General features: G+C 41.9%; 1 protein-coding gene across 2 annotated transcripts in view; it reads right to left on the bottom strand.

The window, feature by feature from the left end:
* LOC117448125 (solute carrier family 45 member 3) overlaps positions 1–15,757 on the bottom strand; it is a 55,610-nt gene extending 39,853 nt beyond the window's left edge. Inside the window, exons 1-2 of one of the 2 annotated variants that reach the window (XM_071203465.1) lie at positions 15,672–15,694; positions 14,247–14,334 (exon numbers count right to left, since the gene is read on the bottom strand). The gene's annotated coding sequence lies outside the window, so the exon portion shown is untranslated. Of the gene's footprint in view, positions 1–14,246; positions 14,335–15,671 lie in introns of both variants that reach the window. The other variant, XM_034085261.2, reaches the window with a different exon arrangement.
* Positions 15,758–16,056: the final 299 nt, after the last annotated feature.

The raw sequence follows: 16,056 nt of genomic DNA, 5'->3' as shown, positions 1-16,056 counted from the left end.
AGGAAAGCTCCATTGGAAGCCATTTGGAAAGGGCAGGCACTTTCAAAAATACTTGGCAGGAGATTGGATCAATCTGTCTATCACCTTCTATCATGGGCCACTTCTGATTGGTTAACAATGGCTGGTAAATGTGGAGCACAGCACTTCTGATTGGTGTGGATGACTGACACACAAGAACAAAACAAAACAAACAACAACAACAAAGAATTTGCAGGCTTTGCAATTTGATAATTGCAGCATTTAAAAACGTGATTTCGATTTAAAATCGATTAATCGTTCAGCCCTAATTCACATGACGTGTGGAGTTTCTCAGACAAATGTACTTCCCCAACCAGCCTACAGCTCTCTCTACCAAAGGCTCTGTTGATACATACAATTATCCTGCCCCAGAACCTTTCAAATCTTCAAATTGTTGTTCTCAGATGGTTGTTAACATAGTGTACTTGACTATAGCTTTTGCTAGAGATGCTTTAGCAATCTGGGCAGGCGCAGTTAAGGCTTTAATTCCACGTTAGCCTTTCCACAAACCAGACTTTCTTCAGCACTGGCCAAACCCTACGTGCCCATAATAAGCTACAACACACTGCTCTCCGCTTTGATAAACCAAGGAAACCAAAACAGTGTGTCAGAAATAGAATTCAGGGGCCACTTCTCTTGGCATAGCAGCAGGATCCCAATAAAGCCTGAATGTCACCTACATTACACATAGCAAGAAGGATGAGACAGATCAATCACTCATTGTGTGCTCTCCCAGCAAATTAACCTTTAAGTAAATCCGTGACGTTGATGCTTAAACACAGAGCTTCTACACATACATAGCTTTTAACATGTAGCGCCCTCAGGATTAGCACTACTCCAATGGCCATAAGAGCGCATGACAGTTAACACAGTCTCCAGGAGTTGAGGACATAAGATAGATTGTCCAAGAGTCTTCTGTAGTCCCTAAAGGCTCAAGAATCCCATCAGTGGGTTTTTTTTTTTACGCAGGGCCATCTGTTGCACACCGCCATAGGACTGTTTCAACTACCTCGCTATTATTTATAATGAAAATGTAATTATGCAATGTTGAATAGATCCTTTAAGCTGCACCACGAGGCAAACGTGGTGCATCCCAGGCCTACACAGAACTGCTTAACACGATTGTTCTTGCGTCTGAGAAGAGAAGAAGAACTCGTAGCAACAAAGATAACTTCAGTTTCTAGGGTTTTTCCTGCGTACCGGATTTCAGGACGGAAACATGTGACGAGAAAATTAGACGAGATATGCAGGGTTTTCCCCAAGAATGCAGTTACTATTTTGATATGGCTGTGCATATATGTAGTTAGTTTAATTAATGTAGACATTTATAAAAAGAATAACCTTGGAAGCACAACAGAGTACATATTTTATCTCATTTCTCATTTTATCTCATTTCAAACAGTTAAATAATACATATAAGCATCACATAATTACGCCGAGATTTAATTTAAACCCTTTTAAATCAAATGTAGTTAGATGCGACATCTGACATAGCATTAAGTAAGCGTCGGGCAGACAGATTCTGAAATAAAAAATAAAAAAAGAACCATCGTTGCAATTTAAGGGACCATTTTTTCGTGCTGATGCTGAAGATATCCCTCACGGCCATATTGCATTTAAAGGTCTTTCACGCCGTTTAACGCAATACTCATAAATATATTGGGCAGCCCTACCTGACTGTTTGTGCAAACATTTAAAAAATGCAGCAAATGTCAAAGAAAGCATGGAAAAGAGTAGCAGTATGGAGTCACAGGAAGTAGAGGGCTGAAAGACATTAAGGATGGAGGAAATGGTGCCAACGAGGCACTTCCAGCTGTTTCTCAAGAAACTCAACACACCAAGGTCATGAACCCTCCAGCTGCATGGATACAGTTAATACTGCAGAGCAAAGAGGACTGACAGACTTAAGGACAGATGAACATCAACAGGTCCATCTCTTTTTTCCAGCTGTTGTCAGAGCAGTAGTGGGCCCCAAGGCACAATGATTAACGCCTCAGTCAAATGCTACACAAACCAGATGGTAGAGATGGAGAAGAAGGACAAAGTACGTTCTCTCCCTCTCCAACCAGCAGCACACAGAGGAAGGACTGAACCCACACACACACCGTCACCCAACACGCATGCTTAATCTTGGACACACAATTACATTTACATACATTTAAATAAACATACTGTCCACAGTCATGAAGTGTTCTGCAGCGACATTGTAATCACGTTTAATGCAGCCTATACAGTATGCTTAAACATGAAAACGGCAGCATAAAAACCCAATTACACACGCGTTTTACAACGTTACTATATTTGCATTCACAACCCATAAATGAAGACTAAAAGGCAGATGGCTACCTGGGGCGTGCTGGGTAAATAAGAAATGTCAGTCATCAGCTCTACAAGACGGAAAGCTTGCTACCAAAAGATGTAATCAAGACAAATCTTTCCTTCGTTTAACATCCTGTCCTCTAAACCTCGGACAGGACGCTCCAGTCAACACAAACGAGTTCACAAACGAAACATTGTTTACCATCATCTTGGATGGAACAGCCAAGATGTGATTAGATGTGGCTTTGTGCATCTGTTTGTGTGTTGCGCATGAGCAGCAGCCTTTTCACACATATGTGAGCCCATCATGGCTGTTCTCCAAGACTGCTGTGTAAAACATTTCGGACAAAACACTGAAGTGGCAGGACGAGGCATCAAAGCACACACAACACATATTGACTCAAATCATAAGCGTGATCCTTTCACAAGGCTCAGAGTATCTCACATATCAAAGGTCTCGCTCAAACACTAAATAGCATCCCTTTCAGCTTGCTACATGAAAGAGAACACTGTGGTGTCTTATAATATGCCGTGTTCCCATTCACAGAGACAAACTTCAAAGAGGGCTTATTCAAGTTGGAAACCTTTTACTGTCTCCCTCGTTTGGTGATTCCTGGTAACTTTAGTAAGACTATTATCAGCGAGGTTGCAGGGTCATTCATACTATGGCACACTCTCCAGCCTTCTTTAGATCAGCTTCTTCACACACTCTGTGGGGCGTCTCTGGCTTCAGTCAAAGACAGTGTGAATATGTATTACAAACATCTGGCCAAGTCCTTATCACCATGGGAAAATGTCTCGGGACAAGCCTGTGTTATCCCCGCCCCAGGGCCCGTCTCATCTGGACTTGGACTGTGGCTCAGCAGCCATGTCAAACTCTCAAGTAGCCTTTCTCATTACTGGTGAATTACGGAAAAGCAATAGGCTCGTTTGCCGTGTGTTCCCCTTTCTTGGGTGAGAGCTGGACCTGAGGCTGTTTTGCCTCCAATGCCACGCAGTTCCTTCCACACTTGAACCACGTGGGCAGAACTAAGTAAGGTCGGTCAATTGAATTAGGAAAGCAGAGTAAAACAACGCAAATAGAGTCAGACTGTTGAGTCTGTTGTTCTCCTTCTCTAAAAGGAAGTGAGCACTGCCCTTGTGGCTACACTTTTCCAAAAGTGTAGTTAATAAAAGAGGATCCATGCTTATAATAAACATTTACAAAAACCAGACGCAAGACACTGATATAACATGTGTTCTTACTCTGAACTTGTTTGACTTGTAGAGTTACACTCACGTTATGGGTTTACTTCAAAAGAGTATACTGCACTGATTTAACATTGCATTCCTATAACATTGCTGGACTCTCATTGCACAGCGCCTACGTTAACCACAATGCAAGGCAAACGCCAACAGTTTGGTCTGAGAGTTAGGTTTGTTATGATGGTAGCTGCTACATTTGCAACCATCGCTGGGATTTATGACTCAAATGTATGAACACAAGAGGAAAAAGGAGCAAAGAAGAGACGTGGTTCTTGGTGAATCCTGAGATCAGTCAGAGGCCATTTGGAGCGAAAAAATAACTGATAGGAAAAACACTCTAATGGCCGATTTGACATGAATAAAGCCAGACAGAACATTTTGAAAACCCCTTCAGAGTGCTGATCCAATGCCTTGGATACCCAATTTGACATGACAGTGATAAGTGTATGCCTCAGTATGGTTATAATGGAGTTTAGAACAAAAAAAACACCCATCATATATTCTTGTGTTGCACAGAGAGAAGGAGGATACATTTAAGTAGAGACAAGGGCTGTACCCGAATATCCGAATATCCGTTCGTTGGAGTACTATTCGGGTTTCAATTTCGTTATTCAGATATTCTTTTTTTTCCAGTTATTTTTGGCAGCCGCTTTGCACTGCGGCTGCCAAATAGAATTTATTGAAATCTCCAATATCAACGTAAGAGCTTGTGCCTCTTCGGGGGGTGCTAACACTTAACCATAAACGTTATTGTTTACTTTCTCCGTCTTTATATGTAGATATTACTTTTTCTCCTTTACATTGTTTCCATAGCAACAACAACTTCCTGTCAACAGTGCGAATCTCCTTCAAAATAATAGCATGTCCATACAAAATAGGAAGCCTAGCCAAATTACACTTAAGACATATACAACTGCAACGAAAGTAACAAACACAATGCAATATCCTTTTCAATTTCAAAAACCACAAATTGGGTTAATACATTAACTATAACACAACAATACTGTAGAATAACCAAATGAATCCCGTGAATAAACCGAAATACACGTGTTGAAGCGTTTCGCTGCTGACCCCGCCCGCGCGGGCTGAATATTTGCGGCTGATTACTACCGAATATCCGGAGCCCGAAAAATGGTATTCGGGACAGCCCTAGTAGAGAGCACTTCATTTTCCAGCATTACCAAATGACTGCTCCTTATGTTTCCCTCATTTACTTAATGATTCTGCTTCTAGAAAACTGTTGTGCACTTGGCACATTTCACCCATTGTGTTTCAGTACATTCAAGTTTAAATGACAAAAATACAAAGCAACAAATTAGGACTAGAGAGAAAAGCAGTTGGCCAAGCAAGCCACTAGAGAACTGAACCAGTGCCAGCGCACCCACACACGCTGGCATGGGGCGATTTCATGCAAAACTGAAGATGAGATTCATATTTTCAATCAGAGAACCCTATATTAAAAGAACAAAGATAACCAAAATGGCTGAATTGAATATGCCATCACCCTTTCACACCAATTAAAATCAACCATGGTCCGAGGAGTAATCCCTGGGGTATTCCTGACAGAAGTTCAGCCACGCACATCCTGATCAGAGGACTTTCATGAAGGTGTATAAAATATTAACTTAAACATTGCGGTATTATCTTTTTTGATACCGTTTCGTTCTCAAAAACTAGGTGAATGCATCTTATATTGATAACATATTTCAGGACTAAATGAATAGTAAGAAAAGGTTTACAGTATGGCGATAGACATTGTTATCCCTGTATTATGATGCATATCCTAAATGCTTGCCAATATATAGCCCTAGGTGTGTGCATGTAATGGAACAACTTAACTGGAGTTTCTGTCAACGCTCTTGAATACAATTATTTGTCACAGCATTAAAATGGAAACTGGCTGATAACATTCTCAAATAACAACAGTGGAAAAGTTACCATAATGTCACAAACAATGAAAACTCTGAATGATAACAATGTCACAGAGGTGACATTCCTTGGTGGTAGGGATGCTGTCATCTTTTATTTGAGCTCCAGCCCATTAGAGAAGCCAATAGGCGCTCATCTCTGTGAGCTGGCTGCAGAGCACTATTACAGGGAAACAGTTTGGACTTTGACCTTGCAGCCTGCAGAGAGCTGGGAACAACTTATGCGCCCCTCTGCCTCCCATCAGTGAGAGATCCCAGAACCAGACAGGTTTCTTAATATTCAGCCCTTTCCCCTGCTGTTAGTGAGTTATGGCGCTCTAATAATGTGCATTCCAGCACTTGCAAGATGTTCCCAGTCTGTGCGCAGGTGTTGCTTTGCCTTTGATTGGTGTTTGTTGTACTCCAGGGGGAAACATATACGGAACAACAAAAGTTGTCACTTTTTTCCGCCCCATCAACTTTCTTTTACCGTTTATGTTTCTCCCTCCTGCTGTTTCAACAAATGAGCTCAGTGTTTTTACAATGATTAGCACTTGAGGGACACATTCACTTCAGCAGGCAATGTGCAAAGCCCAAGTGGTTTGAATGTTTGCCTATTAGGGGTGTAACGGTTCACAAACATTTCGGTTCGGTACGTACCTCGGTTTTTAGGTCACGGTTCGGTTCGGTACGTTCGTACAGCAGAAAAAATTATCACAAAACATAACATATTTTTTTAAAATTATTTTAAACTGTGAATAATGTATTCACTCAAATAAATACAAAATATAATAAAATAAACATTAAGGTGCAGCATTTCGATGAACTGAAATAATCTGTATTTGAACTTTATTGTACTAGTAGGCCTACTCACAAAACATAAACTATTAGTTTTGGGTTTTTAATTATTATTAAACTGTGAATATTCACTCAAATAAATATAAAATATAATAAAATAAACATTAAGGTGCAGCTTTTCGATGAACTGAAATCATCTGTATTTGAACTGTACTGTACTAAGCAGCCAGTTTGACATTAGGACTTGCTTGTCATTGTATTTTCATGTTGTTTTAAAGAAAGATGAACTTGTCCACATTGCTTGCCGAAAGGGCAGATCTGCTGGCACTAGCAATGTCTCCTGCTGTGGAGACCACCCTCTCGCTAGGGACAGAGGTAGAAGCAGACACAGCCAGGTAGCACTTTGCTAACATGGCAACATAAGGATATTTGCCGTTTGTAATAGCTTTGGCTCGGTCTGATGTTTTTGCGAGTGGTGGAGGCTTACATGCTAGTGGGAGTTGGGTTTGCACTTCAGTCTTTTGGTACCGGTGATATTCACGTTCGCGTGATGCCTTTTCAAATGAGTGTGCAAGTTTGATGTATTGCCAGCCGCGTAACCAATTTTAGTTGAACAATGCCGACAAACAGCTTTGGTTCGGTCCACCTGTCTTTGTCCGTCATCCTTGTACGTAACTGTGAAACCAAAATGTTCCCAAACCGGAGACTTCAATGATGCTGGAGGATTTTCGAGCTCAACTTTATCTGCGTTCGCCATTTCGACAGTTCCTCAAATTACTGACTACTGTGAACGCATCCCTCTGACCAGCTCGTCCAATGAAATGACTTGTTTGCTCTATGACGCGTTGAACACAATGGGAGCAAATTACTCTGAATGCTGTGACGCAGCACCTGAGATTACTTCCAAGAAGTTGTTCACGTTCTCAATTTTTTACGTTTAACTTTATATTCGTTCGGTACACATGTGTACCGAACCGAAGGGCCCGTACCGAATAATTTCGGTACGGGTACGTGTACCGTTACACCCCTATTGCCTATGGATAACAACAAAATACAGAATTCAGATCCTAGAAATGAAAATAATTGAAGTTCACACAGAGACAGAGAAACCCGACAGCATGGATTCTGTCAATATAAAGCCAACAGCTCAGTTTACATAAAACCCTCAAGGCAATTGGTCCGACGTAAGTGCAGACAAGGTTTCATTTAAACTGACAGAAATTCAAAAAAGGCAATATAATGCATAAAACTACGGAACAGTGACAACTAGGATAAATCTCCTGTGACAAGAAGTATAGAAAGACACAGTTTAGACCATTGGAGCACTAATCTGACCAAACTAGGACATGAAAAGCAATGTAAAGAAATCGGATTGTCACGAGAGCCATACAACAGCACTTTTCCCACTGAAGTGAGTGTCTCCTGCACTTCTCTGATGTGAGAGACAACCATTGAACAGATCGCATACCTGTGATTGTTCATGGCTACACACGATCCGAAAGCAACAGCAGCACACAATGCTTTGAAGAAGACAGAGCTTAAGAGAAAGGGGGGGGGAAAGCCAAATACCCTTCCAGCGGAAGCTCTTCAAGCCCTCCCCATTGGCTAAAAAGAAAATCACACCCACCACATAATCCACTACCTGCCTTCCAGAACATATGCAGAAGTGTGATTCATCAAGGTGTTCACAGCGCAGAGAAGTAGAAGCGAGAGATAAACGGCCTACGAGTGATTAAAACTGCAAAGCCTTCAGTCTGCCTAAGTAGCTCGGTGTCCTCCTCGGCGATGGGTGATTATCGTGCGCTTGGCTTTGGGGAATGTGAGATTGTCAAAAAGCAGTCAGAGAACAGCCAGCTGGTCTAGCCACATCATCCCGGGTGAAGCAGCATTTCTATCACCGTGGAGCAGATGAGCTCTACAAACTCCTCCTGGGGCAACACTTAGAAAGTAGTGCGCGCCAAGAATGCGGCTGCTGCTCTGAGATCAGAATGACTGCTAGTCACTGATCATTCATTACTGCTCATATTCTTTTGCATCAAACCTCAGGGATCTCACATGGAAACTAGTTTTGCATATACTAGCAGAGGACACAATCTGACTTTGTATCATTTTAAAACAAAAGAGTTTGGGTTTGTAAATGAAATAGTGTCAAGAGAAGAGCTGGCGGGGGCAAATAAGGCTAAAGAGAAGAGTCTATTTTCAGGGGTAGAATGAATAACACACTTGAGTGGACCATGGAGAGGGGAAAGAGGTCTTTGTGTAGCGGCAGAGTCACGGTCATGGTGACAATAAAAGTCTCTCTGTCATGGGTTAGAGCAGTTTAACCTTTTGATCCGCTTCCTTCTAAATGTGGTCTTTGAATCTTGAAGGGTCTTGTACAATTCAGAAAACACATTCAAACAAGCAGGGAAACTTCTAGCTCAGGACTGCAGCTTGAAGGAGTTTACTTAGTACAACATGTAGTTTACATTCTCTAAATAAAGTCATTTACATCAGACAGAGGCTTTTAAAAGTGAGACGACACTAAGGCAATGTGATTCTTATTGAAAGAAATTTCAACAGGGTGAAAATAAAGTGACAAAAGTATGTAGCATCATCTTTTTGATCAAAATTGTGTCAATTGCTTTACAAATAAACAATATATAGATGGTAAAAAACAATTAGTAGACAGTATTTAATACACGATTTTAAAATGTGAGTCACTCTAATTTCTCCATTAACATTGGTTAAGTTCCTCTGGTACTTGTTGTGTGGTACAGTGTACTCTGGTACACTGTTGAACAAAACAAGTTCTGGGGAAAAGTATTTCGAAATTGGGATCACAGCCAACGTTTTCCAATCAAGCCTTCTTAAATGCAGCACAATCTTATTTTAATTTTATTTTTTTGCCATGAAGTGTGTGCATCTGCATCCGCATCTCTGACTCTCAAACCTACTATTTGAAGCTTCTAAACCCAACAAAAAAGTGCTTTATGCCACTGCCAGTTGGAATAGTTAGGGAGCAGTGGTGGCTGGTGGAAAATATTTTTGGTGGGGCTGTTGATATAGTGAGTAAAAACAGTTTTTTTGGGAGAAATTACCCCTTAAATTAGGACTTCTGGTGATGTAATGGCGCGTTTCCAGTGCAGCGCGGAGCTCGCTTTAATGCTGCGTTCAGACCGGACGCGATGCGAATATTCGCTTTGCTCTAAACGCTCCTATCGCATCGCTCTAGTCGCTCGAGTTTCACCGCGGCTGCCAGCTACTCGCATCATTCAAACAAGACGCGCTCTGGAGCTACAACTACAACAAAATGAACATATTTTACCGTGATTAAATTGTAATACACGTTTCTAAATGATGCCGACGTAACATACTGATACCAGTTAGTAAAAACCATGAATTAATGCTTTGACAAGTCTGCAGACAGACGGCAGGCGAAAAACCTTTTAGAATGCTTGTTTTCTGAATGGAGATTGGGTTGAGCAGGCTAAGCTAACGTTGTATATGCTCACTCCACACTCATAACAACGGCCTACAGACATAAATAAACCAGCGACTGTATTCGCCATGACACAGACAGTGCCGAGCCCGTTTTTGGTTGCGTTTCCACTTGGCCTAGTACCGGCTAGCGGGTCCTAATTCACAGTTTTTCTGGTCCCATAAAATCGTGGTTCTAGGGCCAGGAACAACCAGGCTGAGTCGGGCTGAGTATACTAAACTAGAGAGAATCGCTGGCAAGGGGGCTACAACTACAACAAGATGAACATATTTTACCGTGATTTAATTGTAATACACATTTCAAAATGATGCCGAATTAACAACATACTGATACCCGTTAGTAGAAACCATGAATTAATGCTTTGACAAGTCTGCAGACAGACGGCAGGCGAAAAACTCTTTTAAAATGTGTGTTTTCTAAATGGAGCTTGGCTAAGCTAACGTTATATATGCTCCGACCGTCCACACTCACAACAACGGCCTATACAGACATAAATAAACCAGCGACTGTATTCTCCATGATACAGACAGTCTGTGGTTTGTACTTGTTTAACTTTTGTCTAGTTTCTGAACAGATCGTATCTGTCCCCGGCTGTTTGAAGAGCAAGCATGGGAAACAAAAGACAGCATTTACCTGTTTGCATCCAGCTAGCCATGCCTTTCTGGTGTACCAGCTACGTGAGAAGCCTCGTTGATACGTTTTGTCTTTTTCACGAACTTGCTGCGATATATACAAATCGGGTTGGTCCGGTCCAAGGTCTTTAAGCAACAGTTTATCTCCCAAACTTCTCCTTTCGAAAGGATTGGAGATTAGTTCTTGAACGGAATTGGGCGGGGACCGAGGTCCGGCGACTCCAACTGCTGCACACGAAGCCATTCTCATCCAACTAATGCATCACCTTGGTCACTCACGAGTCTAAAAAACAACTCACGTCAACGCACGTAAGCAACGTGGGCGCCAACGTGGGCGCCAACGTGAGCGCCCTCGTGACCAAAATATTTGACGGCGCTGATTGGCCGAAATTATGTTTCGGCGGCACAGTTTACTATTGAGACTTTTGCAACGTGCTGGTTTCTGCTGTTTGGCTCGGGGGCTCCTTGCACGGCGCCCGGTAATGATAAACTAATGCCACGGGCAAGGCCAGGCAGGAAACATGTGACTTATCAGTAACTTTAGACATCGTAACACAATTTTAAACGAGATTTTATTGTAGATTATACATTTTACTGATACCAATTGTATGATATTTACCTTGTTCATTAAAAATAAAAAATTTAAAAAAAATTAAAAAAAAAATTTTGTATCTAATATTTTTTTTGTATGTGGGAAGAGGTGGGGCGGCGTCCCTAGCGCCCCTATGGGCCGGTGTTCCGGATTAACTTGTTTCCCGATCAACTCCTTTCCGTGGGGTGCGTGGCTTTCGACTGAAATACACATTTCGATTGCTTTCTTCTGTCGTTTCCATACATCTTTTGGTATATTTGGCTTCTTAGGAACACATTGATGCACATCCAGTACCAGTGTGTGAGGTGGTGATTACAATGGCGATATCCGGACGCGAACAGTGAGGACTACAACAAGACAAACGAGTTGCTCGAAGCAAGGCTCGAGCTTAAGGACGTCCCGTCGTCGGAAAAAATATTGTCGGGGAGGATAAAAAATAATTTTGGGACGAATTTGGGACGAGAGTTAAAATAAAAATACCCTGCTAACTCTACTATAAACGAAGATGAAATGAAACCGACTGCACGTTTTGTGTAGCAAACAGTTATTAAACCTCCTTGTCAACATAAACACACTCACAAAACATTTAGCAACCCGCGAAATACCCACACACACACAGTACGTAGCTACAGCTGTGCCGCTGGCTTTCGGCCTCAGCCAGCCGCACAGCTGGCTGTGCCCGTGAATTCCTGGCCCACAAATTCACGGGTCTAGCTATGTACTGAGTGTGTGTATTTCGCGGGTTGAGTGATGTACAATGACAATGGCATCTCGTGGAGGAATTCTGAAATGTTTTACCGTTACATCACAAAAACGCACAGCAGAACCAGACCCTGGAGCGCCGGCCTCTTTATTTACTTACTCCTAACATCCCCTATGGGCAATAAGGCTGAGATGAGAACCCTCCATCGTATTTAGCCCTTAGCAATATCCTGCGCCGAGCACCGGTATTAAACGGGCCCCGGGCCGGAATTATTAAAGACAGTGGTAACGTTAAGCTCCGACGTTATCGGACTTTTTATCGGTACTGGAGACATTTAAAAAATATATGTCATATGTATTATTGCTACATAAACATATCTCAGTTTTAGTTTCACCAACTCCGTTTCTAATATGCAATAAGACTACAACATGCGTCTATGATGTATTTTCGAGCTGTCCAATCCAGACGAGATCTCTCTCTCCCGTCTGTGTGCGAGGGGGCGGGCCGTTTGTAAAGGTCTCCTGACTGTGTTAGTGGTTACTCTGGGTTCTGTCTTCAGGACAGTGTTGGATTTTTTTGTTAATTGGATGGGACTTGATTGGATTCAATATTAGAGTAATTTTCTCGTTTGTGTGTTTGTTTAAATATATTTGGCCTTTGTTTATGTGATTGAATGATTTACTCAAATAAAAAGGTTGATGAATTATCATCTAATGATTTGTATGATGTTTTATTTATGTTAAAAGGTCACTTTGAATGATTTTAACTAATGATAATGTAGAAAAACTAACATTTTAAATTCGGGACGGTCCACATTAATTTCGGGACGGCTTAGATTGTATTTCGGGACGGTTCCAGGAGGATGGTGAAAAAAGTTAGTCGAGAGCCCTGGCTCGAATAAATCATTTAAACCAGCTATTGTTGCCAGACTTATTACGGAATATCGTTGTTAATGTCCAAGTCCATCTGTGTATACCTTCAGACAGCCTCCAAGTGAAGCACAAGGTGTTTACTCACAGTTTGAAAGCAGCGTGGAGAAGTCTTCCTCTGTGTTAAACTGTGATCCTCTAAGGGAACTGGGACCCGCCCATGTTAAAATGAGACCCGCCCAGGTTCAATTGTGTTACGATTTCTGTGGCTATCTACCAGCGATCATGTTTAATATGAAAGACTACCCACACATGTATCTTTTATAAAAACTGTATTGTGCAGCACTCATCCAGATAAGCTGTGACTGTTACCTCGTTTGCAGATAGCAAAGATAGCAGCAGAAATGTCATTGGGGATATTTAGACTTATATTATCAATATGATGTCGGGTTAGGGGTGGGCGATATTGAAAAATATGTTATCACGATATTTTCAGGCAGTATCACGATAGACGATATATATATATATATATATATATATTTTCATGTCGGTTATTATGGTTATTTTTCAAGTTACTTAACAGTACAAGCACCTACAAGGTAACAGAAACTAAAACAAAAAGGAGTAACAGACCAAAATAGCATTTCAAGCTGGTTTTATTTCAGAAATGAAACCCTGAATGAGCAAGTGAGCAGTGAACATCAATAAACATGAAAAGGAGGGTAAAACATAACCAAGTAAAACATAAAACATCAATGAGGAAAAGTCAGTGCCAAACAATTAAAATGTAAACTTTAGAGTAGACTTGAAGTGTAATAAAAGACTTTAGCATAACTGAAGGGAAAAACATAAAACGCCACCGCGTCAGTTATGTCTTTCCACCGTTTGCTAGTCTTTTCATAAGGAGCCCCTTGATGAAATGCCTGCCGGCTGGGGGAGCGGGAGGGGAAGAGGCTCTCCGTCCGCTGTCATAGCCCCCTGCGCAGCGCACGGAGAGCCTCTTCCCCTCCCGCTATTTTATTTTTTTTCACGATAGGACGATATCTCTGAAAAAGCATATCGTGGAGACCTAATATCGTCACGACGATATATATCGTCATATCGCCCACCCCTATGTCGGGTTGCATTTAGCATTTTTCTAGAACTTGTTGACAATGTGATCTGTTAGGACGTGATGATTCGTGGCGCATTCATAACACGCAGGGCATGATTGATTTTTACTGTTGGGACTCGGGTTTGAGTCCAGCATGAACTTTTTTGTTATTTTCATGTCGATGCACATTGAATATTATGTTTGAATAGAGGATTCGTAATATTGTTTGCCGACACCAACATTCACGACCAAGCAGCATTTTAAAGTCTAAATATCCCCAATGACATTTCTGCTGCTATCTTTGCAAAACGAGGTAACAACAGTCACATCTTATCTGGATGAGTGCTGCACAATACCGTTTTTATAAGGGATACATGTGTGGGTCGTCTTTCATATTAAACATGATCGCTGGTAGATTCTTTCACACACACATACAGGTTTTGGGGCGAGGGCGACACCGTACTTCCGGTATACGCCATTTCAGGTGCAAGCAGAATATCATAGTCTATTGCCTTAATCAATAGTCAACTCTAAAATACCACATATATGCATTGGCATGATAATATTATTGTATAAGTGGGGTATTCACCTGGTGTTTCCAGAAGATAGACGTAGATGCTGCCAAAATCGACGAAGGCCACTTTCGAGAGTCGTTTGTCCATACATCTGCAGGCAGTCTGTAAGGGCAATCGGACAACCCACACAGCTCTAGTTTACGCTGGTAACGACCTAGAGCACACCCCTCAAGTCCAGAGATGTAATCCGAAGACATGCAGCGATTTCTTCGGTCGTTAATTCAGAAAAAATAAACGAGTGCGCTCTGCCTGGCTACGTTAGCTAGCTGTTTATATTAGCACCTCCAGGAAAATGGCATATATATATATATATATATATATGGCGCGCGTTGCATTGTGGGTAGCTCGTGACGTCACCGTGTATACAGAAATTGTAACACAGAAATTGTAACACATGTTGACCTGGGCGGGTCCCAGTTCCCTGGGAGGATCACAGTTTAACACAGAGGAAGACTTCTCCACGCTGCTTTCAAGCTGTGAGTAAACACTGTGTGCTTCACTTAGAGGCTGTCTGAAGGTATACACAGATGGACTTGGACATTAACAACGATATTCCGTAATAAGTCGGGCAACAATAGCTGGTTTAAATGATTTATTCGAGCAACTCGTTTGTCTTGTTGTAGTCTTCGCTGTTCGCGTTCGGATATCGCCATCGTAATCACAACCTCACACATGTGCATCAACGTGTTCCTAAGAAGCCAAATATACCAAAAGATGTATGTAAACGACAGAAGAAAGCGATCGAAATGTGTATTTCAGTCGAAAGCCACGCACCCCACGGAAACGAGTTGATTCGGAACACCGGCCGCCACTGTTAGGGAGCCACTTTCCAAAACAGGGTGTCCTGAAACGCCTCCACCCCCATATAGCCATGTGTCAAAACAGCGGGGTTCTCGCCAACACAGCGCCAAATGTTTACAACGAATCAGACCAGGGCTTTCGTGTGGACGGAGAGAGGAGGTTATAACGGTCGCTAAGTGTGTGTAAAGTTAATGCCACCATGGCACTTGGCATCACATCAGTGTGCCCGAAGCCTGGTGGAAGAGCAGCAGGCAACCACGCAGAGTGGAAAAAACTTCCAGAAAGCACCATGCTGCTGGACCCTGGCTACTCTACACCTTTCAGCCGCAGGCACGAACCAAACACAATCACACGCATCCATTTTCAGTTCTGACAAATTACTGTTTCTGACGTCGTATGGATTAGGAACAATAACCTGCGACACACGCCGACGCTTTGGTCAATATTTAAACCCCTTTTCAGCTTTTTTCGACGCGGTCCACCGTTAGGCAGCCACATACAATGAATAAATTGTAACCCACACAGCGACCGTCAAGTTATAAAGTGGCGAACTGCGTACGGTATGTGTATTTTTAGCAAGGCGAACGATGTGTTGTAGCAGTCAAATACATATGTTACTCCGTTGATTGCAACCTCACCTTAACTTAAGTGCAGCTCCGGGAAATCCGTGCAGCAACTTGCTCGCTCGCGACGTATGGCTGTTGTTCAACTTGTAGAGAGCCAGACTCCCAGCTGTGACACCGTTGTCAAGCTGCCTGCTATTACAGATACAACTTCCGGTCTGGACTTTCAAAATAAGTGGACCGAAAGTGCTCGCAAATGGCGCCTTTTGACTGAATAACAACTTGTAATATACTGGAACAAACAACACGGATAAATACTTTGAAATGCATTAATACTAAGCTAAATAAAGCCGCACATGATATGTTTTGTAATGTTTATTTCCATTTTGTAATGTTTATTATTGCCTCACACAAGCTTTTATTTCTTTAGCTAGAAAGATGGCAATTTCCGGTACTTTCA

Source organism: Pseudochaenichthys georgianus, chromosome 6 (genome assembly GCF_902827115.2).
Source record: "Pseudochaenichthys georgianus chromosome 6, fPseGeo1.2, whole genome shotgun sequence".
NCBI lineage: Eukaryota > Metazoa > Chordata > Actinopteri > Perciformes > Channichthyidae > Pseudochaenichthys > Pseudochaenichthys georgianus.
This window is presented reverse-complemented; position numbering and strand designations above follow the sequence as displayed.